Genomic DNA, 27,902 nt, shown 5'->3' with positions numbered 1-27,902 from the left:
CCGGGTTTCAGTTGGCCCCAGCCGCCACAGACAGCCGACCGACGCTCCATGGTGCAACCGCCTCGAGCTTCAAACGGCTTCGAACTCACAGGCGGCGTTGTCTTGGGGGTCCCTCGACAACGGAGGCATCCGCAAGGAAGCGGCGTCGAGGAAACCCCGCTCAGGAACAAGGTCAGTAAGCGGGCGTTTGTGGCGTTCTTAACCACCTCCCCCGCGGATGTCGATGGTTCCTATACTTCACAAAGAAAGGCCTTCGAGATCTCAATTCACGCGCGGACATCGCGTGCTCCCAGGTCTCGGAGGTCATACTTTAAACCTTAGGGTTTCTGATAATTACTTAGAATAATGGCGCTCGAGTATTGTACGCATGGAAAAGCCGCGGAGGCGAGGGTGATGAGGGGGGGGGGGGGGGGGGTGCGGCGGAGCTAGGGGCGCTTCGGACTGGTGCTTCGAAAGCAAGCACATCTAGGAATACGTTTTTAAGGCGTATCGCTTCCCTCTTTCACATTGCCGGACTTCATAATAAAACGGCATGTAAAATACAGCTTTTTGTAGTATTATCTTAACAGTGCTGATTTCAGAAATTGGCCATTACGGGATCGTGCAGTTATGTGACGCGTAAGCAGTACCAATTGGTCGTTCTTAAAAGGAATTATGCATTCAATGTGTTTCTCCTTATTCATGCGCCGAATATGCGTGCGATTAATAACGAAAAATGTTGAGGTAGGTTTCGCAACAGCCGAAGTTCGTAGGTGAAACCAGCTACGAACTTCGTATGAGGAAAATGAGGATTGAGTACTGATTTCCTAAATTATAATTAAAGCAAGAATGCTGACGTTTCACCACATGTCACAGATAACCTGCCCACTCTTGTTCTCGTCAAATGTAAGCTTGGTGAGATGTGCAGTTCTCTCGGGACACTAGGAAACATAGCTGATAACATGCATATAACGCTTTGGTGAACTTGCTTGATAATGTTTACCCAGAGGCTGTAATTATCTGACACCCTTAGAAACTTTTCCCACGCATCGCGCGTAATACGGTCCAATTCCCTCAGAATGTCAACTTTCTGGCGCGTGGAGTTCCTTCAGGACATTGGGCAAAATCCCTCTGCGGTTCGCGAAATACGCTTGTCAAGAAAGCTTGCGGTACACGTCACCCATACCATGGCTCCCATTCTGTGCAAATATGGAATTGCTACCGCCTAACATTCTTTCAGAACGGCGGGGAAATATTGTTAACCCTTTAATCACCCCTCTGCAGGCAAAATACGAAGGTTTAGTAATTGTAATTTTGCTCTTACTAACCAACACATCTTAACTATGTTCTCGGCATTACCGCTATGATTTCCCACATTCCCTCTAACTATAACTTAGTTAGAGGGAATATAGACACGCACGTTAAAGGGAACATAGACACGCACGCACACATACGTACACACAAAAAATTATGTGCTAAAAAAATCCATCGCTTAGTGTATGCCTCATTCTTTTGAGTCCATGTCATTTTTTTAGGAGCGCTGCTAACAAACAAGTCACGAATTACTAACTAGCACATAAACGAGAAGAAAAGGAACCGAGGTGCCCCCGATTTTTATTAATCATATGAGAAGCCAACAAACGACACCAAGGGAAACATAGGGGAAATTACTTGTTTTTATTGTGTAAAAAAAAAGGAATAATAAAATACTGGAAATGAAAATCGGCGAAAAACTAGCACATAAGTACGTCTTGGACTGTTGATAGAAGTTCCGTGAAATACCTGGTTCTCTCAATACACGAATAACACAAGCCTACCGCTTGTCTCACGAAGCGCCTTCGAAATGCCTCAGAAACGGGGAAAATGAGAAAATCAAATGATTTCCTCCAGACTGCTTTCACCTCAGAGTCGTACATTTTAACGTCTCTTGATGTAGTGCTTATATAACGAATTATACAAAATAGGGCTAATTATTCAAAATGTCAGCAACAACGTAAACGCAATCTCGAATGTGGGCGGAAGAAGCCTGGCAATGACACATACGGGAGCGCGAGGGAAGGAAGGGGGGGGGGGGGGGGGGGGGGGGGGCGGGTTTCGGCACTGCCGGGGAGCCTTTGCACCTTCCGTCGGTCATTCTCTTCGCTCAGCGTCGTCGCGTGTGGCCGCGTCAACGCGTGACACCACAGTAACTATGACCATTGTGTCGCAATGGCACATATTCTTGGAGATATTAGCCACGCACACGTACCCAACGGCACGTACACAGATATTCGTACCCGGTCGTACACGTTGTCCATTCTCGCGCATGGCGAGTGGCTCAAGTTGTTTAACTAAACAATGGGCCACTCGCCGAGTGACGTAGGGAGAACGTCGTAAAGAAATCTTCGCTTCGACACTCCGTGTATACGCTTCGTCCGACTGTCCTGCTTTATGACAATCTCACCCTGTAACGAGAACTTCGCCTTCCTTGCAAGTTTCCTCAGAAGGGGTGTGCACAACACTTGCTTGTGTTCCTGCACTCTATTCTAAGTCCTCTCTGCAATGCACCGCTATGGGAAATGTAAAAGCGAGCAACATAACTTTCGAGAAATCTTGAAAGAGCCATACATGCATTGCAAAATGCTGCCTCGCTTGTGTGCTTCATACAATCTCGCCTGTATTCTGTCTATGCAGCACCATGGAAGTTGACGGGGAGAAGCCCTGCCGTTACGCATCCAACGGGTGCGAAGCCTACCCCTTAGGCTGAGGCAAGGAGCGCACTGGAGGCAACGTGTCCTCAAAGGTGAGCGACTGCTCAAAAATGTCGTCACGATAGAGACACTTGTCCTCGCATCTATTCGCGTGTGTGCATTCTCAACCTCGGGAGTCTTGTCTGGTGGATATCGCACTTCTGCAGACACAAATGCGCGCTGTGGAAAAAGCACCTGTGTATACATGTAGGTGGAAGAGCACCTTAATTTTGGTGAGAGAATCACAGTGCGTGACAATTAACCGAGAGCCCTGAACTAATGGGGGCCTCGTGCAAAATTTGGGAAGTAAGCCCCATACACTAGAAGGGCACGCATTTGGGCTGGTTGGTTCACGATTACGAACATGTTGGGATTCTTGAGTAAAGAAATCAAGAAGCGCTCTTTTCCGAAGTCACAATCACACGACACCAAGGAGATCATAGAGGAACTCAGTAGTTTATTTACTTAAAACTGCAGAAATCATAAACTAAGGCAAACTAAATTGGACGAATGAACAACCAGCCCCAGGTGGGATACGAAGCCTCGGCTTCGTATTACGCTTACGATGCATTTACCATAGAGCTATGGCAGTGCCGTGTTACCGTCCACTTCCTTGGGTGTTTATTTATGCATGTCTACTACAGTAACCCTGTGAGTGTTAGCCAGTGCTACCACTCCCGGCATTGGAGGCGGATGTAGGACATGCTTTCTACCGCAAGGGGTCGCGTGAGACGTGGATGAAGGCAACAGGCCGATCAACACTCGCACGCTCTCTCAAGGCATCAAAGCTGCCGGAGGCGAGACACTCGCTATGTAATGAGTGAGAGGGGAGGAAAACCGTGGGGCCTGGTTTTCGCAACTCAAAACGGCACGCAGCCAATATAGAATGACGATCTCGTTGCCACCTGTCGTAATGCGAGTGTGTGGGTTCGTATTCCACCTGCAGCCAGTTGATTTCTCGTCCACTTTTCTTTATCAATTCTACATTTAAAATAAATGAACAAGTTATTCCCCCTGTGGTTGCCATTACCTGTTGGCTTCAAGTGGTGGCGATCGTCGATAAGGTCAACGCCCGTCAATATGGTCAATTTGCTCGTCTATAACGACGTTTCTACTGTCGACGCCATTGTGAAAGAATGCCGCCGCTTCGAGGTAGCCAAAAGCCGCCGCGTCGTCCCACAGTTATCCCGGCTCCCAAACACCCCTGCCACGTGCTCTTGTTCCGCTCTTACTGCCACACGACCATTTCAAGAGAACGTGACGCGTATCGTTCGCCGTGAGATTGAAGCGGCGAGTCCGGCCCCCCTTCATCCACGACCCCTCGACGGTACCTTTGACCAAGCGGCCCCCGTGCACTGTTTCCATTATACAAGCAGTTGTGCAGCAAGAGATTGCAAACCTTGGCATCCTTACCGCCTGCTCTGTCACCCGACCCGATTCGGCACCCATTCCCATGTCCACAACCTTTAATGACCAGTATTTCGCTCTCAGACCACGCAATCCTGCTGAATGGCGAACCCCGGACGTCAAACCGATCTGCTTCCGCTGCCACCGAGTTGGTCATGTATCCCGCCACTGCCGCACCGGCTGGATGCCGCCGTACTGGAGCTCATTCCCTACTCCTCGGCTATACGCCGACGCTCGCCGTTACTCACCTCGCCACAATGTTACGCGAAGGACGAGTCAGTAAGACGAGCAACTATTTACAGGTTATATTTACAACAGTGGTTGCAGCGCTGACCGGTTAGATTCACAGCGCGAGCCCACTTGTTCGTCCTCTTCTTTTCTCGAGTGATGGCGCCCGCGCGCCTCGTACAAACAATCCAATACCACATGCGTGAAGCATATATATAATAAACTTATTAAGCGAAATAAGGCCAAGACCGATTCACTGGAAATTAGAATCGATAGCAGTCATGCGCAGCAGAGCTATTACTAGGACGGAGAAAAAAAGAAAAGAGGCTGCAGTTTCACCTGGAAAGGCGAAGCAGTATTAGTGACAGCGAAGCATAAGACAATTACACGAAGGAAGATTCCTCCCGTATATATGCGAGTAAAAGCCGCACCCCCCAAATAGAATGCAAATATTTTTTCTTAATCGACCCGCGAAGCAATAGCGTTCAGCCCTGATTCCTATCGCGCTCCACTGCGAATTTTCCCGCGGAGCGTACTCTCGCGCGTCGCAACTATATATAAAAAAAGTCGCTTACAACTTAAGAATACAGGAGAGGCGCCCCGCCCTGATCGCTGAAGCACAGCGGCCGATTGCCACCGCGGGTAAAGAAATAGTCCCACTGACGCGACTAGGCCCAGCTCGAATCGCGGGCTGCCATGTCCTCCGTCGGTGGGAATACGGGCCCTTCCTGCTCATGACGTCAGTCAGAGTACATGCCCATTGGTGGACGCTCGGTGCATCCGCCTTTGAGGGGCAAATGCCGCTGCCTTCTAAAGTTGTACACGACTACAGATGGTGAGAGGAGGCGATCGAGGCGGTTTATGGCGGATTTCATAGTTCGAGATACCAGCTAGCCGGCACACATCGGAAGCCTCCCTCATCCCCCCCCCTTCCCCTCAAAAAAAAAGAAAAAAGCAATGTGTTGCATATAAGACGAAGAACTCCGCCAGTTCCACGTAAAACACCAATGTTGGAATCAAATAAAGGGCGCGTTGCTTGTGGTTGCGTTCACTCACAACAAAAGCAAGCTTTATTGACAATGTCACTGTCTGAAGAACAGCAGAGTTTTTCCAGAGCACCCTATCATTTTAAAATATGGGAATGCGTTTATTGTTGTAGGACCCACAAAAATGCACATACGTAATGCTGCAGAAAAACGCCTTCAGTGAAACATAGCAGTGCAAGATTTCGAGAGTTTAAAGGCAACACCACTGCAAAGTCCTATTAACAATCGCATACTTATACAAACAATACATTTGCAATTAAAAATGATAAAAGAATAAAATTATAGAGCCAGGATACACAATATAACATAAAACAAAACAGAATAGCAGAGCTTAGGTTGTCTTTGTAAAATGCATTTAAATAAATAAAAATGTTATTATGGTTGCAAAATTGTTTAAACCGACTCTAAAGTGGAACAATGAATCAGCTTAGTTCGAGTAATTGTGCTCCGAGAACCCTAAAGCTGCTAAATTAACCATCACAGGTTTAATAATACAAAAAGATTCAAGGTGAAATTTTATTTTCAGATTTTGCGTCAGAGTTTGCACGTTCTCTTGCTTACAAACCTCTTCTCAGAAAAATCATCTCTCTTCTTGGTGACCTTAAAAAAATTAAGAGTAATAAAATATGCTCAAAAACTGACATCCTTTTTATGCCAATGCAGCAATTTATAGCCTACTCAATTTCCGGTGCTGCTGTGCGCTTCTTCGTTTTTCATCCCGCGACTTGTTCAGACCCTTTATATAGAGATGCATACGTGTGACCACGTAAAAGCTGATCAGCTTAGCAGTTAATGGCTTGCAATGTTCGCTGCAACCAACACCTCCAATGCTTCTCCTGTTGATTACTGCCAGGACATCCAAGATACTATCTTTGTGCAAGTCACTCTTGCTAAAACAACCAGTGAAAATTTCTTCAAGTTCACTAATAAAGACAAAAAGTTTCAGAGAAGGGTACAAAAGACCACCGAAATCACAAGATTTCGTGAAAACAGCAGCATTTAGGGACTGGCCATCTGATGCAGGCAGCAGAAGCTCATTCATGCATGCACTGCACTTTGTTTGGAGCACACATTTTCTAGCAACATAGCCTGCCACATAGCACGTAAGCCTCGAGTCGCTGTGCTGAACAACGTATGGGTGGTCTGGTGCAGACAAAGAACTGCTATTAAGCGAACCTTCAGCACAAATGCGGTTCGAAGTGTAACTCGCACATGGCACAATCGGCGTCAAGCGGTTTGTCAAGCCGATGGAGGTTCCGCTCCCAAAGAAGTCGTCGTTCTTCGTCTTTCGGGGCCTTAAAAAGGGATAACTTTCGACTTTGTTGCACACGCGGATATCCAGTTGTGCAACCTGGCGCGTAACAATGGTTTAAACGCTGTTTTTTTGCCATGTCCTCGGTGGGAATACGGGCCTTCCTGCTCATGACGTCAGTCAGAGTAGCATGCCCATTGGTGGACGCTCGGGTGCATCCGCCTTTGAGGGGCAAATGCCGCTGCCTTCTAAAGTTGTACACGACTACAGATGGTGAGAGGAGGCGATCGAGGCGGTTTATGGCGGATTTCATAGTCGAAGTTGGAAAAATTGGATAAAATGGCCCACTGCAAGTAAGGCTCGTCTAAATTGCGGCAAGAAAGTGCGTCCTTCACACGAGCCTGTACGTTGGTTATGTCGCCTATATAAATTGTAGTAACATTTACTTAATAATTAAAGTAACAAACATCGCGAAATCCACGCACCATGTAATCGTGTAAATATCTCGCTGGATGATTACGAGCAGTCGCTATCACAACGCTGGAATTATGATGAACGCCGGCAGCCGGGGCGAACGGTTTGTACAACCATGCGATTCACCGCGACTCCAAAAATTACCTTCATCATAATCATCTGCATATTTTTATGTCCACTACAGGACGGCTTCTGTCAGCGATCTTCAATTAACCCTGTCTCTTAACTTAGACTATGCGATATGAAACACTTGGGGCGCGAAAAAACTGCCTAAGGAGGAAGAAAGCACGCACGAAGTTAGCAGCCATCTCTGCTCGCCCTTGATCATTCCAATGATTAACAACATTTGGATACGGCACGCGGGCCGCGTAAGCGTCAACCGCGCGCAGTCATTCGCAGCTGCGGCACGGCTAGATGAGAAGACGCGTGCTCTCCTCCCCATGCGCGTATTTGATTCACGTGACGTCCAACTAACCCCAATATTGAGCCCCAGCAAAATGAAGTTCGGTACCTCTGCTGTCATGAACTGGTCACCGGCATCCGATAATTCCGCTATTGCAGCTGTAAATCATCTTCACAACCGCGCACGTCAAGCGCGGATAACTATGAGAATGCACCCTTCAACCCTGAACCACCTGCTGCAGAGCGCACGCAACAAGCTTCATTTAATCTGCCGGGATGCGAAGCACGCTTGAGAAGAAGCGCCCGTAACAAGAAGACGCCGAAGAAGCTGCAGGACTACGTTAGGCAGTAATGGACAAACAACCGCGTGTTTTTTTTTTTTTTTGCCTGTCTTGTATTTTTTTTTTTTTTTTGCAAGAGGGGATATGTTATATAAGGCATCACTGCCGACTGCAGCGCCATTAGAAGGCGCGTGCTTGGGGCCGGCTTGAAAAAGAAGATGACGATGGAATAAACGGTCAGGGACTGAGTAATTTAAACGAACTATGGCTATTGACTATTGACTATTTAAACGAACTGTGGCGATAGCTAAAGATGAACAAAAAAATGCACTACATACGTCTTTGCCAAAACCAGAAAGAAGATCGGCACTTTTTCGGTTCTTACGCAACAATAAAGATGTTCAACAGTCCGTATGGTCATTTTCTGCTGTTCTATCCCCCAAGACGCGGCGGATTCGCTAAATAATATCGCGAAAGGGCTTGAAGCACACTTTTCTTCGCTGTGTCCCAGACCGAGGAGGTTCAAAATTTCAACATCTGAATTTGTAGAAGTTACCATGACAGAATTATCCGATGTCATCTTATCTGCACATCAATCGGCTCCTGGACCGGACCGTATCACCATTACTATGATTAAATTATTGTTTAGCTCTTTCCCAGATGAGCTCTTGAATATAGTTAACTGTTCACTACAATATACATGGATTCCGACCTCTTGGAAAATTGCAAAAATTGTGCTTTTGCTCAAAAAACAAAACCTCGGATATATCTTGGACAACATTCGGCCAATTGCACTTACATCGAATCTAGTCAAAATTGTAGAAAAAGTAATTCATGTCCGGCTCCTTGAATTTACTTCTCGTGGTATTCTGTGCTCGAGACAAATAGGATTTAGGCCTCATTGTTCCATTTGGTCAGCTCACGTTGATTTAGAAAGCCGCATTCGACTCGCAGGACAATCAGGAGATATATCGGCATTGGTAACTTTAGATATTGCAAAAGCATATGACAGTGTCGAACATGAAATTTTAATTTCTCGATTAGTTAGCTGTTCTGTTCCAGACTATTTAGTAGCCTGGATACGAGTTCCTTTTCGATAGAGAATTTTTTTTGTTTCAAGGATGGGGTGACGTCGGATACGTATAAACAGACGAGAGGCGTACCACAGGGATCAGTTCTTTCGCCACTTTTGTTCAATATTTTGTTATCTTCTGTGCCAATCCATCAGGATGTACAACTCTATCTCTATGCTGATGGCATTGCATTTTTCTCATCAGCAAGGGATATTAATACGTTATACCAAATTTTGCAATCTTACTTTGTCTGAACTCGAGTCCTGGCTGGACGGCCTGTCTTTTTCGCTTAACGTAAAGAAATGCGCTCTACTGGTGTTTCCATTGTCAAATCCTGTCTCTATTTCTCTTCATTATCGTAATCAGCCGATTCCGCAAGTTCCAACTTTGAAGTACTTAGGAATAACTTATGATGGTAGGATAAACTGGCAGCAGCAAATAGAAGCAAATGCTAATAAAGGAGAACGTGCAATGGCATTGTTGCGCCGGTTCAGCAATAAAAACACAGGGATGCGTAGATCTACGTTGCTGATGGTTTATAAGCTTTACGTCCGCCCCATTCTAGAATTTGGTTGTGTTCTTTTTTCAGGATGTGCAGCATACAAGCAAAGACCTTTAATTCTACTGGAAAGGCAAGCGCTGCGTCTCTGCCTCGGGCTGCCAAGTTTTGTGGCTAATAATGTTCTTTATCTGGAGTCTGGAATTATTCCGCTTGATTCCAGATTTAAGCAACTTACTGTCCTGACATTCCTGAAGCTTTATGATACACCCCTTTCCAATTTGCAACCCGTTTTCATCAATTCACGAGAATCATTTTTCAGAACAGGATGGCGACGTTACCGACAGCCACAAGTTATTTTTGTTCAATCGCTGTTATCAAAACTTCAAGTTAGCCGACCGCGCCTGATTTCTCCAAAACCTCATTCATACAAAATAAAACTCACTTTTGATGATATTTTTCCAAAACACGCAAAACTTCTTCCTGCGCGCATACTTGAAGGTCTCCTTCAAGACCATCTTAGTCAATTTCCGTCTCATTTGGTTATTTCTACGGACGCATCACAAAATTTAGAGAAGGCTGGTGTTGGCATCTTTTCGAATCAACTCAACTGGTCTTTTGCTCTCCGTCTCGCTGATTACACTCCAATATTTCTTGCAGAATTTATGGCAGTTATTCTTGCCATCCGAAAATTGGGTCCACAGAATTCTAAGGTAATAGTTGTTACAGATGCGCTTTCGGTCTGTACACATTTAACTTCCAATAATCAGTCACACCTACTGAGTATATTTTCGACTCTTGCCCCAGAAAATTTATCCAAAGTCCGCTTTGTCTGGGTCCCCGGACATAGTGGAATCTTTTTAAATGAATCAGCTGACTCGCTCGCTTCGACATCACTAAATGGTCCGGTCATAAATATTCTTCCTGATTTCTCTTTTATAACAGGAGCTAGATTTAAACGCCTTTTATTGCTGAGTTGCCATGACTCGTCCATACTTTCTTCAGACGATTTTGAACATTTAAAATTTCGGTGGAACACAAGCAAGTGCCTTTCACGCCAATGTGAGGTGACGCTGTCAACTTTCCGCTGCAGAGTTCCCCGCCTAAATTTTTATCTTCATAGATCCGGTTTATCAATCACTGACCTCTGCTCGTTTTGTAATCAACCGGAGACTATTGACCATTTCTTTCTTTCTTGCCACCGCTTCTCCTCCCTCCGTAGAATGTTTCTGTTATTTCCAAGCAGTAATCTGGGTTTGGCACTTACAACGCCAAACATTTTGTCTTTTGGGGCCTGTCAATTAGGCACAAGTCAGGGTTCTATGATCACTGCTGTTCACAAATTTATTGAAGCATCCGGAAGGTTACGCTGCTAGGGCACCGACCGTGGGACATGTTATTTTATGTTTATTTTTGTAGTTAGTTTTCTCTTAATTTTTATTTAGTTAATTTATGTATAGGACATCTTAAAATCTGTGTTAAGGAGTTGCCAAAATCTTAATTTTGATTATTCACCTTTACCATTTTGTTCGTTGTTAGGTGTATGTTTTATTTTATCCAGTGTGGCCAATCCCCCTCGTGGGTACGAGCCATGTTTTGAGGCAACAACAACAACAACGACTGAGTAATGTCTCCTTCCAGTATCATGCACGGTACAACAATAGCACGAATAGAATGGCAGGAAAACACCGAGCTCGCTGCTAATCTGAGGCAAAAAAAGAGATCGCATAACAAAGGTCCAACGCAAGTGGACATTTTAAAAAAGAACATCTGACAATGAGGTTATCAAAGACCGCCACTTCTTGCAGCCTATGATAACCACAGGCGGGATCACTTGTTCATTTATTTAAAATGTAGAAGAAATGCCGTCCACGTGGAAAAACCGCTCCCCGGGGAGTTCTTGCACATCATGGGCAGTACAAATGAGAGAACACGTAAATCATGCAGCCGATACACATCCGAAGCACGAGAGAAGCGCAGAACGCTTCTTCGCGACCTTCCAGTATTATTAATGTAAAATAATAAAGCTACATAGAATCCCCGGGTTCAATACTATCCGTACTAGCATTAGTACTATACAGCTCACCGCCCCCTACATCTCCCCGCTTTCAGTCTTACCGCTCAATGCGACGCCTGTTTCTTGGCCGATTCGCTGTAGTGGGTATATACCATTGCCCGAGATTATCATCAGCAGCAGCGCAAACGCGCTTCTCGGGGACGGCATCGGCGGCGACGCAGGCCCTGGTGGACGAGCCAATAGTGACGGCATAACTTCCACAAGCATGTCCACCAGGTACGCAAATGGACGCGAGAGATCGCAGACGATCGCTCAGCAGAGAACGGTTTAGCGCTCGCATTAATACCGGCCCTGCCAGATGCACAAGTCGGGCGAGGCTTAGTGATGGCTTTGCGTCGTACGGCACGTAGCGGCAACGCTTGCGAATCGTCATCTAGTGCTCGCACCGCAGACGCACCTGGCACGGCCGTCAACTGTACTGGCAATCGATTGCTGAAAAATTTCTTTCTATTGTTTTCACCACAGCTATGGGCGAGTGCAATTACACTTTGAATCTTTCCTATTGAATATTACGTAGATCATGCGCAACGTTGGAATGAGGCGATAGATGTTTGAGTTAGCGAAGCAGCAGCGCTAGTGAATGACACGAGCACGGCGTCGTCGCCTATAACTCTTAGCTATATAGGAAGGCAAGGGTCACGTATGATGATTGTGGAGGGACGAATTCTGTGTGGGAGTGAAATACGTCAAACAGCTATTTATATATATTCCAGGTTTTTGTTGTATAGCATGTGTTTACGTTCGGTTTAAATGTGGACACAACTATTACTGGCGAGAAGAAAAATGTACAATCATTTCATTCTACCGGTGCTAACATACGGGGCAGAGACTTGGAGGGTAAAAAAGAAGCTCGAGTACGACTTAAGGACCGCACGAAGAGCCATGGAACGAAAAATGTTAGGCCTAACGGTACGAGACAGGAAGAGAGCGGTGTGTGGATCAGTGAGCAAACGGGGATAGCCCATATTCTAGTTGACATTAAGAGAAAAAAATGCAGTGGGCGTGCCGTGTAATGCGTAGTATAGATACCGAATGGACCATTAGAGTTACAGAATGGGTACCAAGCGAAGGGAAGTGCAGTCCAGGATGGGAGAAAACAAGGTGGGGTGATAAAGTTAGAAATTTTGCAGGCGCAGGTTGAAATCAGCTAGCGCAAGACAGGGGTAATTGGATATCGCTGGGAGGTGCCTTCGTCTTGCAGTGGACATAAATATAGGCTGATGATGATGATTAGTGGGGCTCAGGGGGCGTCTATGTACAGCGAACACGTGACCGGCTGAGTTGACACTACCCGCCGCGCAATTAAACATTGGTCCTTGCCTTGGCTCCCACCTGCGTCTGTTGTCCGGACGCTCGCCTTCCGTCGGTCACTCTCGTTGCTCAGTGTCGTCACCTGTAGCCGCGTCAACGCACGACACGCAGTTACCATGACCGTAGTGACTCAATCGCACCCATTCTTGGCGAATGGCCACGTACACATGCCCGACCGCACCCACCCAGTCTTTGTCTATTCTCGGGCATAGCGAGTGGCTCAAATTGTCAAACTCCGCAAGGCGGCACTCGCCAAGTGGCGCAGGGAGAAGACGCAAAGAAAGCTTCGCTTCGACACTCCGTCAGCTTCGTGCGACTGTCGTGCGTATGAAAATATCTCCCTTTAAGGAGAACTCTGTCCAATTTGCAAGTTTTCGCAGCAGGGGTTTGCACAACACTTGCTTGTGTCCCTGCGCTCTATACGAATTCCTTTTTGCGTTGCCCCACTATGCGAAATGTGGAAGTGAGCACCATACCTTTCGAGAAGGTTTGAAAGAGCGATACATGCACTACAAAATGCTGCCTGGCATATGCACTGTTCGTGTCATTTATATAATATCGCCTATACTCTGTCTATGCAGTACCATGGATGTCGACGGAGACGAACCCTGCCGCTACGCTCCCAACGGGTGCCAAGCATTCCCGCCAGCTGAGACCAGAACTGACCATGAGGCAACCTGTCCCCAACGGTGAGCAACTGCTCAAACATGTCGTCACGATAGAAGCGCTATCCTCGCATCTAATCGCGTGCGTTCATTCTCAACCTCGGAGTCTTGTCTGGTGGATATGTCATTTCTGCCGACGCAAATGCGTGCTGTAGAAAAAGCACTCTTGCACGTATAGATGGAAGAGCACCGTTTTGGTGGAGAACCACAGTGCGTGACAATTAACCGAGAGCCCTGAACTAATGTTTAAAATCTGGGAAGTAAACCCCACACACAAGACGGGCACGCATTTAGGCTGGTAGATTTAAGATTACGAGCACGAAACAGCGCTAAACGACAGGACGCAGAGAAGAACACGGACTGCAGCGCTGACGAACAACTATAAGTCTTTTTATTCTTTCAGTTAGCTTATATATAATCCACTACTATAGCAGTGATAGTGGTTTACTGCCCGGAATAGGTTGGGTAGCCTACGTGTGCCAAGAAATAAATCGCGTGACCGGGAACAAAAAAAAAAAAAAAGTTGCAAAAAGGTGCACAGGCAACTGTTTGTTTAGTGTTGTTACGGTGTTGTTTACAAGATTTCTCTTCCATGCAAGCGTTTCTATATCGGTCAAACCGGGTGCTGCGTCAATGACCGTACACAGACTATAGATGGTCAATTGCCAATGCATTGCAATGAATGCAGCCGCATTCACGCCGTCTTATAAAAGATTTGAGCGTCTTGTGAAAGTACCGCAATGAACGTGCACGGCTTATTACTGAAGCCTTTCACATCCATAATAGCAGCCACGAATGTGTAAGCCTCCCCTCAATTTCACTCCTTCCTAAGGAGATACCTGTCCTTTCTTATTGATTAACATCTACTACACGTGAGCATGCTGATCTTGATGTTGCGATAGTGGACCGTAGAGTATATATATAAGCGAACAAAAATACTTGGCTGACTGTTGTTTCCTTGAGCTGTTCTTCACTTCGCACGCTCGCACTATCGTCTCTCACACGGCTGTGACGTAATAGCGTGCCCTTGAGAGCCCCCGAATTCATTCACGAAACCCCTTCTGCCGATGCTCCTCGAAAACTTGAAGAAACCAAAACTTTACTTGCTTTCCTGCATGGCTAAAGAAAGGGGTTCGCGAATTTGAAACCATGCATCTTTTTCATTTTTTATTCGTCTGACGAACGAACGCCGTGAACCAGTCGTTTTTCCTAAACACCATATCAGCAACACCGTTAAGTGTAGCGAATTCTAGCGCTCGTGTAAACCAAGCTGTAACAAGAGCCGGCAGCGCGTTTTAGAGAACAGAAATAGGACGCGCCTGCTTCGCTTCACTCATCCAACCGCTATGCTTCCGTTCTGCCGACGTCGCGCCGACGGTGATATGAAGCGGACAAAGGAAGAGTCTCGACTGGCGGTTCTTGTTTCCCTAGTTGCATGCAAAGCACCCCATAACCTCTAGCTGCATGGATCAAAATTGAGAAGATATGCTGAGAACTATTTTGGCGGTCACTCTGCTCGCTTGACGACACTTGAATGCGCCGGCCCACGTGAAAATATGTTTTCCTGGACCCTCCACACCCATATCAGGATTTATTGTAGCGTCTCTTTCTGAGCGAACAAGTTCAGGAGAGTTACATCGCGGCTTTTGTTGCTTTCTTATGTGCCACCCATAAACTCCTGTGTATTTCAGTCAGCAGCATCCCGCCTGTCGAAGCAATGTGTGGTTTTTTATGCACTGTTTGGCTTTTCGGTACTGCGTGACTCGTTGCTGCTGTGGCCGTGGACGCCTCTCAAGATTCGTTTATACAACTTTTAGCTCTGACATGTACCGCTATACTTCGTCATCATCATCAGCCTATATTTTATGTCCACTGCAGGACGAAGGCCTCTCCCTGCGATCTCCAATTACCCCTGTCTTGCTCTAGCGTATTCCAACTTGCGCCTGCAAATTTCCTAACTTCGTCAACCGATCTGGTTTTCTGCCGACCTCGCCTGCGCTTCCCTTCTCTTGGTATCCATTCTGTAACCCTAACGGTCCACCGGTTATCCATCCTATACGCATTACATGGCCTGCCCAGCTCAATTTGTTCCGCTTAATGTCAACTAGAATATCGGCTGTCCCCGTTTGTTCTCTGGTCCACACCACTCTCCTCCTGTCTCTTAACGTTTGTCCTAATATTTTTCGTTCCATCGCTCTTTGTGCGGTCCTTAACTTCTTATCGAGCTTCTTTGTTACGCTCCAAGTTTCTGCGCCATATGTTAGCACCGGTAGAATGCAATGAGTGTACACTTTTTTTTTTCAGCGACAGTGGTAAGCTCGCAGTCGGGATTTGGAAATACCTGTCGTATGCACTCCAACCCAATGTTATTCTTCTGTAAATTTCTTTCTCGTGATCAGGGTACCCTGTGAGTAATTGACCTAGATAAACGCACACCTTTACAGACTCTAGAGGCTGACTGGCGATCCTGAATTCTTGTTTCCTTGCCAGGCTATTGAACATGATCTTTGTCTTCTGCATATTCATCTTCAACCCAATTCTTACACTTTCATGATTAAGGTCGATTATTTCATCTCCACTGTTGCTGAATAAGACAATGTCACCTGCAAACCGAAAGTTGCTGAGATATGCGCCGTTGAGGCTCACTCCTAAGCCTTTCCTGTCTAAGAGCTTGAATACTTCTAAGCATGCAGTGAATGGCATTCTAGAGATTGTGTCTCCTAGCCTGACCCCTTTCGTGATAGGTATATTTCTACTTTTCTTCTGGAGAACCAAGGTAGCTGTGGAATCCTTGTAGATGTTTGCTAAGATATTCACGTATACCTCCTGTACTCCTTGATTACGCAATGCCTCTATGACTGCTGGTATCTCTACTGAATCAAATGCCTTTTCATAATATATGAAAGCCATGTAGAGAGGTTGATTGTACTCCGCAGATTTATCGATTACCTGATTGATGACATGGATATGATTCATCGAAGAAGGTCCCTTCCTGAAGCCTGCCTGTTTTCTTGGTTGGCTCAAGTCAAGTGTTGCCCTGATTCTATTGGAAATTATCTTGGTGAATATTTTATACAATACTGAAAGCAAGCTAATGGGTCTGTAATTATTCAATTCTTTAACATCTCCCTTCTTTTGGATAAGTATAATGTGGGCGTTCTTCCAGCTCTCTGGTACACTTGAAGTTGTGAGGCATTGCGTTTAAAGGGCCGCAAGCTTTTCAAGCATGACATCTCCTCCATCTTTGATTAAATCTACTATTATTCCATCTCCTCCAGCAGCTTTTCGCCTGGTCAGTCTTTCAAGGCCCTTCTAACTTCATTGCTAGTTATAGAAGGAGCCTCTGTATCCGGTTCATAACTATTTCGATTGGAAGAAGCTTGGCTGTTTTGGGCACTGTACAGGTCAGTATAGAATTCTTCCACTGCTTTAGAATGTCATCGAAATTGCTGATGATATTGCCATGCTTATCTTTCAGTGAATACATCTTGCCTTGTCCTATGTCAAGCTTTCGTCTTACTGATTTCATGCTGCGTCCATATTTTACGGCTTCCTCAATCTTTCCCACGTTATACTTTCGAATGTCCCTTCCCTTCTACTTGTTGATCAATTTTGACAGTTCAGCGAATTCGATCTGATCTCTTGAATATAACTACTTCTTGGGCAAATTGGTGTTTTCTGAACATGATACTTAGTAGCGCAAAACTCGAAATAAAAGACAACATTGACAGACGAGAGGAAAGGAAAGACGAGCGCTACACTCACAACTGTTTATTTCGAAGCAAGGCTTGCTATATATACACAAACATACGCATGCGCAAACGCAGAAAACACACAAAGGGCGCCACTCAGCCGAAGGCAGAGTAGTCACATTATATGCTTAACAATCTCATTTCCGAATCATAAAGTGTCACGGTCGTTTGGCTAACGCATGCTAGACCATTGATTTGGATGCGGTAGGCCTCTAACAGTTCACGAGCGGTTTTGTTCTTACTTTTGCCTAAGATCCTGACATTAAAAAATGTCACAGTTTCGCCCTAAGGGCGAAGCAATGAATGCGATAGCAACACAGCAATGTCATACGAAGTAAGGTGAGCGGCTTTGGTAGCAATATGAATTGTAGTAAACAAGAGCTGATTAAGTAAGGAGGTGTGCTGCGGCGTAAGTAGACCGACATGACGAGAGACTCGATGACCACGAGAAGGCGCGTGTGAAACGGTGGTGTTGATGAGAAGCGCTTCCCGTGGGCAGCGCGTGCGAAGGGACACATCTGTAGCGCGGCACTGCCGATCTGGACAGCATTGCATGTGTAGCGTGCGTTGGAAAATGTGGCCCGACTATTACTAACTGAATGAACAAGCGTGGTGTGAGCGCGCACAAACAAACATGAATAGCTCACACTGAATGACTGCAGACAACGACCGTCAAAACTCTGGCAGCAAGCGGATACGCCGCAGCGGCGAACGTACGTGCGGTCTATCGCTTCAACGGAAACTGAGACCATAAAGGTCAGAGCCGTGTGGAGATAAGAGACGGTGCGAGCGAGCGACGATCGCGGTTGTTGGCAGCGTAGAAGTGCGCCCCCCCCCCCTCTCCCTCCGGCGCTGGCTTACCGCTTCCTTGCTTGCGCGTGGGAGAGATAAGAGACTGTGCGGACGAGCGACGAGCGCGGTTGTTGGCAGAGAAGTGCCCCCCCCCCCCCCCCCCCCCTGCTCCCTCCGGCGCTGGCTTTCCGCTTCCTTGCTTGCGCGTGGGAGATTGAGTGCGTTCGCTCTCCGTGATAGCGCGCGTCCCCGCACGCTTCCGCTGGGGCATACGGCGCGCGGCGAAGATTTTATCTATACGGAACCTCACGGCGACGGCGACGGCGACGCCGACGGCAGAAATCCGGTTGAAGTGTCCATATAATTGCTATCGCAATAAAAACAGCGGTTCACAGTCGGGACAAGGCCTGCAATGCGCAGACAAGTGCGCGGTGGTATCGTTCTTTAAAAGATTTGCGTGCTCTCTCATTCGGTCGTTGACGCAGCGCCCCGTTCGCCCAATGTAGCTCTTGCCACAGCTGAGGGGAATGAAATAAACCACTCCAGTGGAACAATGCACGTAACGCTGAACGTGCTGTACTGTGCACCCGTTCGTAGCGCCACCCGTGATTCGAGGGCAGAGACGGGCCAGCTTGTTCGGGGCGGAAAAAACCACTGGTACTCCGTACCTGTTCGCCACCTTCTTAAGGTTGTGGCTAACCTTGTGAAGGTACGGCACCACTTGTGTCTTTTTTCGAGCGTTGCGCTCGACTTCATCGCCCACCTTAGGCTTTTTGGTGCTTCTGGAGCAAACATTCCCCTACGGACGTCAACACCAAGCGAGGGTAGGCGGCTTTTAAAAGCCGCTCAATCTGATTGTCAAAACTCGTCCCGATCCTGTGAACGCACGATTTCTTAAGCGCAGATCCCAGGCAGGTTGTAGCGATCCCTCGTTTAATAATTTTCGAGGGCGCAGAATCGTAAGGTAAAAGCTCTTTCTTAGCACGTGGTGAATTGCACGTGGCGTATTGTAGCACGTGGCGTATTGTAACCTATTTCAAGCAAAAAGATCTGTGCCTTTCGCAAGCAGACAAAGAAGGCGGCTTCAGTGTTTTACCTAAAGGTACTTTTAAAGACAAAGCTGTCATTGCCATCAACAAAAATTTCGCCCCCCAAAAAGTCCGGACATCCTGCGTGAAGAAAACTTTTCTTCGTTTCTGCGAAGATAACAACCTAAAGAACTTGAGAAAAAACATAGAAAAAAGCAAAAAAGACTTGCTTGCTGTGTTAGTGCAAAAATGCACAAGCCGGATATCATTTTCAGGGCGAACGTCAGTGAACGTGGCACTTGGCGACTCGAGGCCAGCCGTTTTTTGTTGAATTGCTTCAAGCAACTAAAAGTTTATGATCCTTTTTTAGTTACTAACTCCGACGACATCGTCAGCTTTTTGCGTGATAATCGTAACATTGGTTTTGGCCTTTCTGTAGATATAGAAGAATTATTTTACTCTACATATAACGCATCGCGAATTGTTTGTTGCTATCAAAGCACGCATAGATGCCCGTGGTGAATTGGAATTTCAGACTGCAATTGGTCTTAGTATTGACAATTTTCTGGCCTTATTAGAAGCCTATCTCAAAAGTACTTTTATTCTTTTTGACAACCAACTCTACTTACAAAAGAAGGGCATTTGTATTGGTTCGTGCTTAGCGCCTCTCTATGTGACCTATTTCTTTCTGAAATGGATATAATCCTTGACAACTGCTTTAAGAAAACGCATGCGATAGAAGTTTTTAGATATGTAGACGATTTTTTAATCCTTTTGGACGAACAGTGTTGCTCTACTGACAATGATGAAATCAGCACAGTTTTAGGCCTTCTTAAACTTTATGACAATGGCCTATCTTTTACGCACGAGATTCCGGTCAACAACACGCTGCAGTTCTTAGATTTAAACCTGAAGTTTTATTGCGATAGCAATTATATGGACACTCAAAAGCAGATTTCTGCCGTCGGCGTCGCCGTCGCCGTGAGGTTCCGTATGACGTCATTTGGAGATGAAATCGTCGCCGCGCGCCGAACGCTGTATATGCGAGTGAAAGGGCGCGAGGGGCGCGTCTTTCACGGGGAGTGAACGCACGGCGGAGAACAAACGCGCGTTCTGCTCCGTGCTCGCTTAAGGGCTGCAGAAGTAGGCGTCTCTTTTCTCCTTTACAATCACCATATATGTAGAGCAAACGCGCCTTCTTCAGACGCGCGAGAGGCCGTGGGGGAGGGGGAGGGAAGGGAGGCGACGTTTAGCTGCGGCACCAAGTGCCTATTTATATCAGAGGCTCCAGCAACAGTCACCAACGCCGCACGCATTTTGAGCTAACGCGGGCAAAACGCCGATTGCGTCGACAACAGTTCTGCGTGTTGTTGCTACCAAAGCCGCTCACCTTACTTCGTATGACATTGCTGTGTTGCTATCGCATTCATTGCTTCGCCCTTAGGGCGAAACTGTGACATTTTATTTAAAACAACATGTCTGTTGGAGCTATTCACCACGTGCTAAGAAAGAGCTTTTACCTTACGATTCTGCGCCCTCGAAAATTATTAAACGAGGGATCGCTACAACCTGCCTGGGATCTGCGCTTAAGAAATCGTGCGTTCACAGGATCGGGACGAGTTTTGACGATCAGATTGAGCGGCTTTTAAAAGCCGCCTACCCTGGCTCGGTGTTGCAGTCCGTAGGGGAATGTTTGCTCCAGAAGCACCAAAAAGCCGAAGGTGGGCGATGAAGTCGAGCGCAACGCTCGAAAAAAGGCACAAGTGGTGCCGTACCTTCACAAGGTTAGCCACAACCTTAAGAAGGTGGCGAACAGGCTACGGAGTACCAAGTGGTTTTTTCCGCCCCGAACAAGCTGGCCCATCGCTGCCCGCGAATCACGGGTGGGGCTACAAACTGGTGCACAGTACAGCACGTTCAGCGTTACGTGCATTGTTCCACTGGAATGGTTTATTATTGCGATAGCAATTATATGGACACTCCAAAGCAGATTTCTGCCGTCGGCGTCGCCGTCGCCGTCGCCGTGAGGTTCCGTATGACGTCAATAGAGATGAAATCGTTGCCGCGCGCCGCCGAACGCTGTATGTGCGAGTGAAAGGGCGCGAGGGACGCGCGCTATTCACGGGGAGTGAACGCACGGCGGAGAACAAACGCGCGTTCTGCGCCGTGCTCCCTTAAGGGCTGCAGAAGTAGGCGTCTCTTTCCTCCTTTTTCCTTCCCCTCAGGTGTGGCAAGAGCTACATTGGGCAAACGGGGCGCTGCGTCAACGGCCGAATGAGCGAGCACGCAAATATTTTAAAGAAGGATACCACCGCGCACTTGTCTGCGCATTGCAGGTCTTGTCCCAACTCTGAACCGCAGTTTTTTATGTCAGGATCCTAGGCAAAAGTAAGAACAAAACCGCTCGTGAACTGTTAGAGGCCTACCGCATCCAAATCAATGGTCTAGCATGCGTTAGCCAAACGACCGTGACACTTTATGATTCGGAAATGAGATTGTTAAGCATATAATGTGACTACTCTGCCTTCGGCTGAGTGGCGCCCTTTGTGTGTTTTCTGCGTTTGCGCATGCGTATGTTTGTGTATATATAGCAAGCCTTGCTTCGAAATAAACAGTTGTGAGTGTAGCGCTCGTCTTTCCTTTCCTCTCGCCTTTCAATGTTGTCTTTTATTTCGAGTTTTGCGCTACTAAGTATCATGATCTCTTGAGTTGGAGATTTTCATCTTCTGTCGTTTCTTTATTAGGTCCTTTGTTTCTTCTGAGATCAACCTAGTTACGGTTTCATTCATTACCTGTATGTTGTCTTTTTCTTCCTTTTCTAAAGCTGCATATTTGTTTGCAAGCACCAGACTGAATTGGGCTTCTTTTACCCTTACTGCCTCTAGGTTCGCCTGTTTCCTCTTTACTAATTTCACTCTTTCTCTCTTCAAATTGAGATAAATCCTAGACCTCACTAACCTATGGTCACTGCGTTTTACCTTACTTAACACTTCTACATCCTGCACTAAGCTTGGATCACCAGAGAGTACGAAATCTATTTAATTAATTGTTTCTCTATTAGAGCTTTTCCAGGTCCACTTCCTGTTGCTGCGCTTCCTGAAGAAGGTATTCATCATTCGTAGCCTATTACTTTCCGCGAATTCTAGTAACATCTCTCCTCTTGCATTCCTAGAATCGATGCCGTAGTTGCCAATTGCTTGCTCACCAGCCTGCCTTTTCCCCACTTTTGCATTGAAGTCGCCCATGACTATAGTATACTGAGTTTGCACCTTTCTCATTGCTAATTCAACATCTTCATAAAATTGTTCTATTTCTTCGTCATCGTGACTAGAGGTTGGGGCGTAGGCTTGTACTACCTTCATTTTGTACCTCCTATTCAGCTTTATTACGACGACTGCTACCCCCTCTATAATGCTGTAGAATTCATCAATGTTGCCCGCTATATTGTTATGGAGTAGAAGTCCTACCCCGGATTCTCTCTTATCTGGAAGACCTCTGTAGCAGAGCACGTGGCCGTTAGTCAGCACTGTGTAAGCCTCACCAGTTCTTCTAACCTCACTAAGGCCAATATTATCCCAGGCAATGCCTGATAATTCTTCAAATAGTCCTGCTAAGCTAGGCTCACTCGGAGAGGGTGCGCGTGTTGAACGTTGCCAGGTTCACTTTCCATTGGCGGCCTGTCCGGTCCCAGAGATTCTTAGCACCGTCTGCTGCGCAGCAGGTCTGACCACCGCCTTGGTCAGGTGCTCCGCAGCCACTGGGGACTGAGGGCCATGGGTTAATTGTCGGAGTCACGAGGGAGGTATTGGCCGAATACTGCACCAGGGAGGCCACTTCCTGTTCTGGTGAGGGAGTGACTTTGATGAAGCTGATGAAGATGAGGTGGTGGCGTGGAGCAGAGGTAGAATACCCGGCTTCAAATCTGAAGGTCGTAAGTTCGAATCCTACTCCAGTCCACTACATTTTCAAGCATGGAGTGGTGCCTGACACCGGCAATATATATATATATATATTGCCGAGAGCTTGCGGGGCTATACTAGTTCAAGTGTAACCAAACTAGGTAGGCCCCCTAAGCTTTGTCAAAGTCACCTCTATACTTAATGGAAAGAAATGCTAGAAAGCGAGAAATGAACCGCCTGCAAAGCAGCCCACGAGGTCGTGGGTACGCGCAGCAATTAAGATACAGGCGTCGGTAGTGCGTTCGTGCAGCATGCCCGAACAGGTGTTTGATATAGCGAACAGTATGGAAGTGCAAAGCTCCGAAAGGGTGTTACTGCAAATGAATTGCACCGGAAATGCTGAAGAGCCGTACTTCTCCAGTTCGCTTGCGCTTGTTTTTTGTTTTGTTGTATTTTTAGAAAACGTTGTGGCTGCCTGTTCTGCAAAGTTTGCTACCGTGATTGTCTTTTGATTCCTTTTGTGTTAGCTTTGTCATATCTCCCCACCATTGTAATGCTGTGTGAGTGGATGTGGCGTCTACAATACCTAAATAAATAAATAGAGAAATCATTTAATTAAATAATTAATTTGTAGCGAACAAGTGAGACGCTAGTGGATGCAGCGCTACTGGCTCTAGCCGCCAGTGGGTCGAGCGCTCTCGCTCCGCAACGGCTCTCGTGCTTGGAAGCTGTGACTGCCCTGCCCGTCGACGTTGCGCTGCTCCGTGCTCTGCCAGATAAACACCTTTATAAATGCAATAATTGATTATTTATTTATTAAATCATCAATATCAACATCAGCAGCAGAAGCAGCTAAAGCCTATATTTATGTCTACTGCTGGGCGAAGGCTCGTTCCAGGGGCCTCCAATTACCCCTATTTCGCGCTAGCTGATTCCTACATGAGCCGGCATATTTTCTAATTTCATCACCCCACCTAATTTCCTCCCATCCTCGACTACGATCACATTCCCTTCGCACCCACTATGTAACTCTAATGGCCCACCACGTCCTACGCACTACATGACCTACGCAGCACCATTTTCGTTTTTTTTTTTCTTTCAGTGGCAACTAGAACATCGGTTGTCGTCGTTTGCTCTCTGATCGACACCGCTCTCTTCCTGTCTCTTAACGAAGCGTCTAAAACGTTTCGTTCCGTCACTGCTTGCGCGGTCGTTAATTCCAATTTCTGCCCCATAAGTTAGCACTGGTAGAATTCAATGAGTGCGCAAGTTTTAATTTTTTTTTTTGCTCCCAACAGCTGTGATAAGCTTTTAGTCAGGTTGTAGCAATGCCTTACGTATGCACCCCAACCCATTTTTGTTCTTCTTTAAACATCATTTGCATGTCCAGCATTGTTGAACAGGACGAGGCCATGTGCAAAGATAGCGTTGTAAAGATATTCGCCATTTAACCTCAATCCAAGGCCGTCCCTGTGTGATTGTCACAGACCCCGTGAACGAGGCGCAGACGCCGGACCAAACTCCAAAGCCGACTTATCAGCCTTCGAAAATAATCCCATGAAAGCAAGGACAATTAGTAATGGGCCCTCTGGTCCGCCACCTAACGCCGGTTTCTGTCCAAAGACCGAGTCAGAGCCCGGAGTTCTCAACACAACAAAATTATATTCTTCACACCAGGTAGTTACACATACAGAACGGCGAATATCTCAGTAACCTTCGGCTTGCAGATGACATTGTCCTATTCCGCAACAATAGAGACAAATTACAGCAAATGATTGAGGACCTTAATCGAGAAAGTGTAAGAATTGGGTTGAAGATGAATATGCAGAAGACAAAGATAATGTGCAATAGCCTGGCAAGGGAACAAGATTTCAGGATCGCCAGTCAGCCTCTAGAGTCTGTAAAGGAGTACGTTTATCTAGGTCAATTACTCACAGGGAACCCTGATCACGAGAAAGAAATTTACAGAAGAATAAAATTGGGTTGTAGTGCATACGGCAGGCATTGGCAAATCCTGACTGGGAGCTTACCACTGTCGCTGAAAAGAAAAGTGTACAATCATTGCATTCTGCCAGTGCTAACATATGGGGCAGAAACTTGGAGGGTAACAAAGAAGCTCGAGAACAAGTTAAGGACCGCACAAAGAGCGATGGAACGAAAAATATTACGACAAACGTTAAGAGACAGGAGGAGAGTGGTGTGGATCAGAGAACAAACGGGGATAGCCGATATTGTAGTTGATATTAAGCGCAAGAAATGGAGCTGGGCAGGCCATGTAATGCGTAGGATGGATAACCGGTGGACCATTAGGGTTACAGAATGGATACCAAGAGAAGGGAAGCGCAGTCGAGGTCGGCAGAAAACCAGATCGGTTGACGAAGTTAGGAGATTTGCAGGCGCAAGTTGGAATACGCTAGAGCAAGACAGGGGTAATTGGAGATCGCAGGGAGAGGCCTTCGTCCTGCAGTGGACATAAAATATAGGCTGATGATGATGATGAAGTATAGCGGTAAATGTCAGAGCTAAATGTTGTATAAACGAATCTTGAGAGGCGTCCACGGCCACAGCAGCAGCGAGTCACGCAGTACAGAAAAGCCAAACAGTGCATAAAAAACCACACATTGCTTCGACAGGCGGGATGCTGCTGACTGAAATACCCAGGAGTTAACGGGTGGCACATCAGAAAGCAACAAAAGCCGCGATGTAACTCTCCTGAACTTGTTCGCTCAGAAAGAGACGCTACAATAAATACTGATATGGGTGTGGAGGGTCCAGGAAACTATATTTTCTGGCTGATAATGATGATGATGACTAAGAGTCCAACACGTCAACTACAAAATGAATATGAACACTAAGTGTCCAATCGTGTTCCCCGTGCTGGTCTTGTAGTCAGAAGATATCGGCTTAGCTCGGGGCAAATCTGGAAGATGGAACTTCTTCCGGAAATGCAGACGCTAGATGAACTCGTCGACTAGCTTGCCGGGGAATCCCCTTCTTCCGCAGACAGTCAGTCTTCACGTTACATCTCTTTTGCAAAACAGGCCGGCTTAAACAGCGGAGCTGTTTAAGCCAGCCGGAATGTATGTGTTGAATCCAAAAATGTGGGCGATTCTCGCGGTTGTACAGAAGCAGTCCAAGCGCAATGGCACATGCCCCAGTGAACTACCGAAGCACATGCCCCGCTAAGTCTAGATAAGCATGGTTGGGACTACTTAAGCTTAGTCAGTCATTCATAACCAATTGATAGCCAATCAATAGCCAATCCAGAAAATTCCTTAAAATCCTGGGGATTACTTGGCAGTGCTTAGCCTAGCCCAAAAGTCAGGACTAGCTAGGTGCCCAACAGCTACGCTGTCTCTTTAGCATTGCGACTCGAGCGCAACCTACGCCAATTTTGTCCTCGTGCAGATCCGACGCAGCTGGGAAATATCTGTAGATATTTGCTAAAATATCTGGGTATTACTCCTGTACATATTGAAACTGCAGCGCGCACACAAGAAACGAGGACAATTAGGCGAAGGTGACAGACAGGCGCTGACTCGCAACTCAGTTTATTTTTGGAGGGAAACTGCACACATATATTTCAAGATTAATAGCTACCAACTCGTCCAACTTTGAGTACTTTTATTACTCCTGTACTTTTTCATTACTCAATGCCTTCATGACTGCTTGTATATCTACTGAATCAAATGCTTCTTCATAATCTATAACGCCATAAAGAAAGGTTGATTGTGCTCCGTAGATTTCCCCAATTACACGATTGCAGACATGAATGTTATCCATTCTAGAAGATCGCTTCCTTAAGCCAGCCTGTTCTATTCCTTGGTTCAAATGACGTGTGGCGCTGATTTTATTCGAGAGGGCTTGGTGAATATTTTCTGCATTACTGAAAGCAAGGTAATGGCCTCTTTTTCATCAATTCGTTAACATCTCCCTTCTTATGAATGTCTAATGCTGACATTCTTCACGCTCTCTGATACACGTGAAGTCGTGAGTCATTGCGAGTTAAGGGCCGCTAGCTTTTTAAACGTAATAACTCTTCTACTTTTGGTCAAATCCATCTTTTTTCTCTCTTCTGCCGCTTTCTCCCGAGACATGTCTTGCTAGTAAAAGAGCCTCTGTATCCGGTTTATCGCTGCTTCCAATGAAGGTTGTGCGGCTGCTCTGGGGACGGTACTGCTAAGTGAAGAATCCTTCCGCTCCTTTTACCGTGTCATTCCAAATTGCTGGTGAGATTACCCAGATTATCTTTCATTGCATATATGTTGCCATGCCAACTTTTCTTCTCAATGAATTCATACTACGGCCATTTCTTACAGCTTCCTGAATTTTTCCGACTTTAAAATTCACAATATCGCTGTCTTTCTTCTTCTTTATCAGCCTTGAAAGGTAAATAAGCAAACAAAAAGCGTAGGAACATTTAGGGCGCTCGCGAAAGACTTTCCGGAGGTTGTTAAAAACAGCGCTACAATGTTTTCCCGCCACTCTGTTTTTCCATCCCAGAAACCTACCATGTCCAGCAAAAGGTTGCAGATGGCGGGGAGGCCGCCTCTATATGGCCGAACACCTGGTCGCGGCTCATCAAGCCCCGCGACACGTTGGTAAGGATCCAGTCGCAGTAACAATGCGCTATTCGTATTACCTGCGTAAGAGCTACAGCGGGACACTCCTAAAGCTACGTATCACCGCAGCATTCGAAGCCCTATCGCTCGCGTAGGAAGCTTCATTCGCAATGCGGAATTAGATATGCCAAAACACCGTGCAAAGCTTCGAGGCTAAAGAAGGAAACTAGATCCTTCCGGTTAAAGTGTCGGAGCAAAATCAGGGCCCGCAATGTCACAATCTCGCATTGCATAGCCGGGCAGAACAAGCAAAGAAACAAGTCCTATCGGTCAAGCCCAGGCCACCGCCGGAAGCCAACTGATTCCTGCCGACGTATCAGGGGGGGGGGGGGGGGGGTAGCTGGTGAAAGGGGGGGTGCGTCTCACCCCGATCACCCATACTCTCT

The 27,902-nt window shown here is 46.5% G+C and overlaps 1 long non-coding RNA gene across 1 annotated transcript; it reads left to right on the top strand.

The window, feature by feature from the left end:
- LOC125945579 (uncharacterized) lies at positions 1-27,490 on the top strand. The gene is made up of 4 exons (XR_007467024.1): positions 1-171; positions 2,653-2,761; positions 13,340-13,447; positions 27,398-27,490. It is a non-coding gene; the product is annotated as an uncharacterized LOC125945579 (long non-coding RNA).
- The last annotated feature ends 412 nt before the right edge of the window (positions 27,491-27,902 follow it).

This window comes from Dermacentor silvarum, chromosome 5 (genome assembly GCF_013339745.2).
Source record: "Dermacentor silvarum isolate Dsil-2018 chromosome 5, BIME_Dsil_1.4, whole genome shotgun sequence".
Taxonomy (NCBI): Eukaryota; Metazoa; Arthropoda; class Arachnida; order Ixodida; family Ixodidae; genus Dermacentor; species Dermacentor silvarum.
This window is presented reverse-complemented; position numbering and strand designations above follow the sequence as displayed.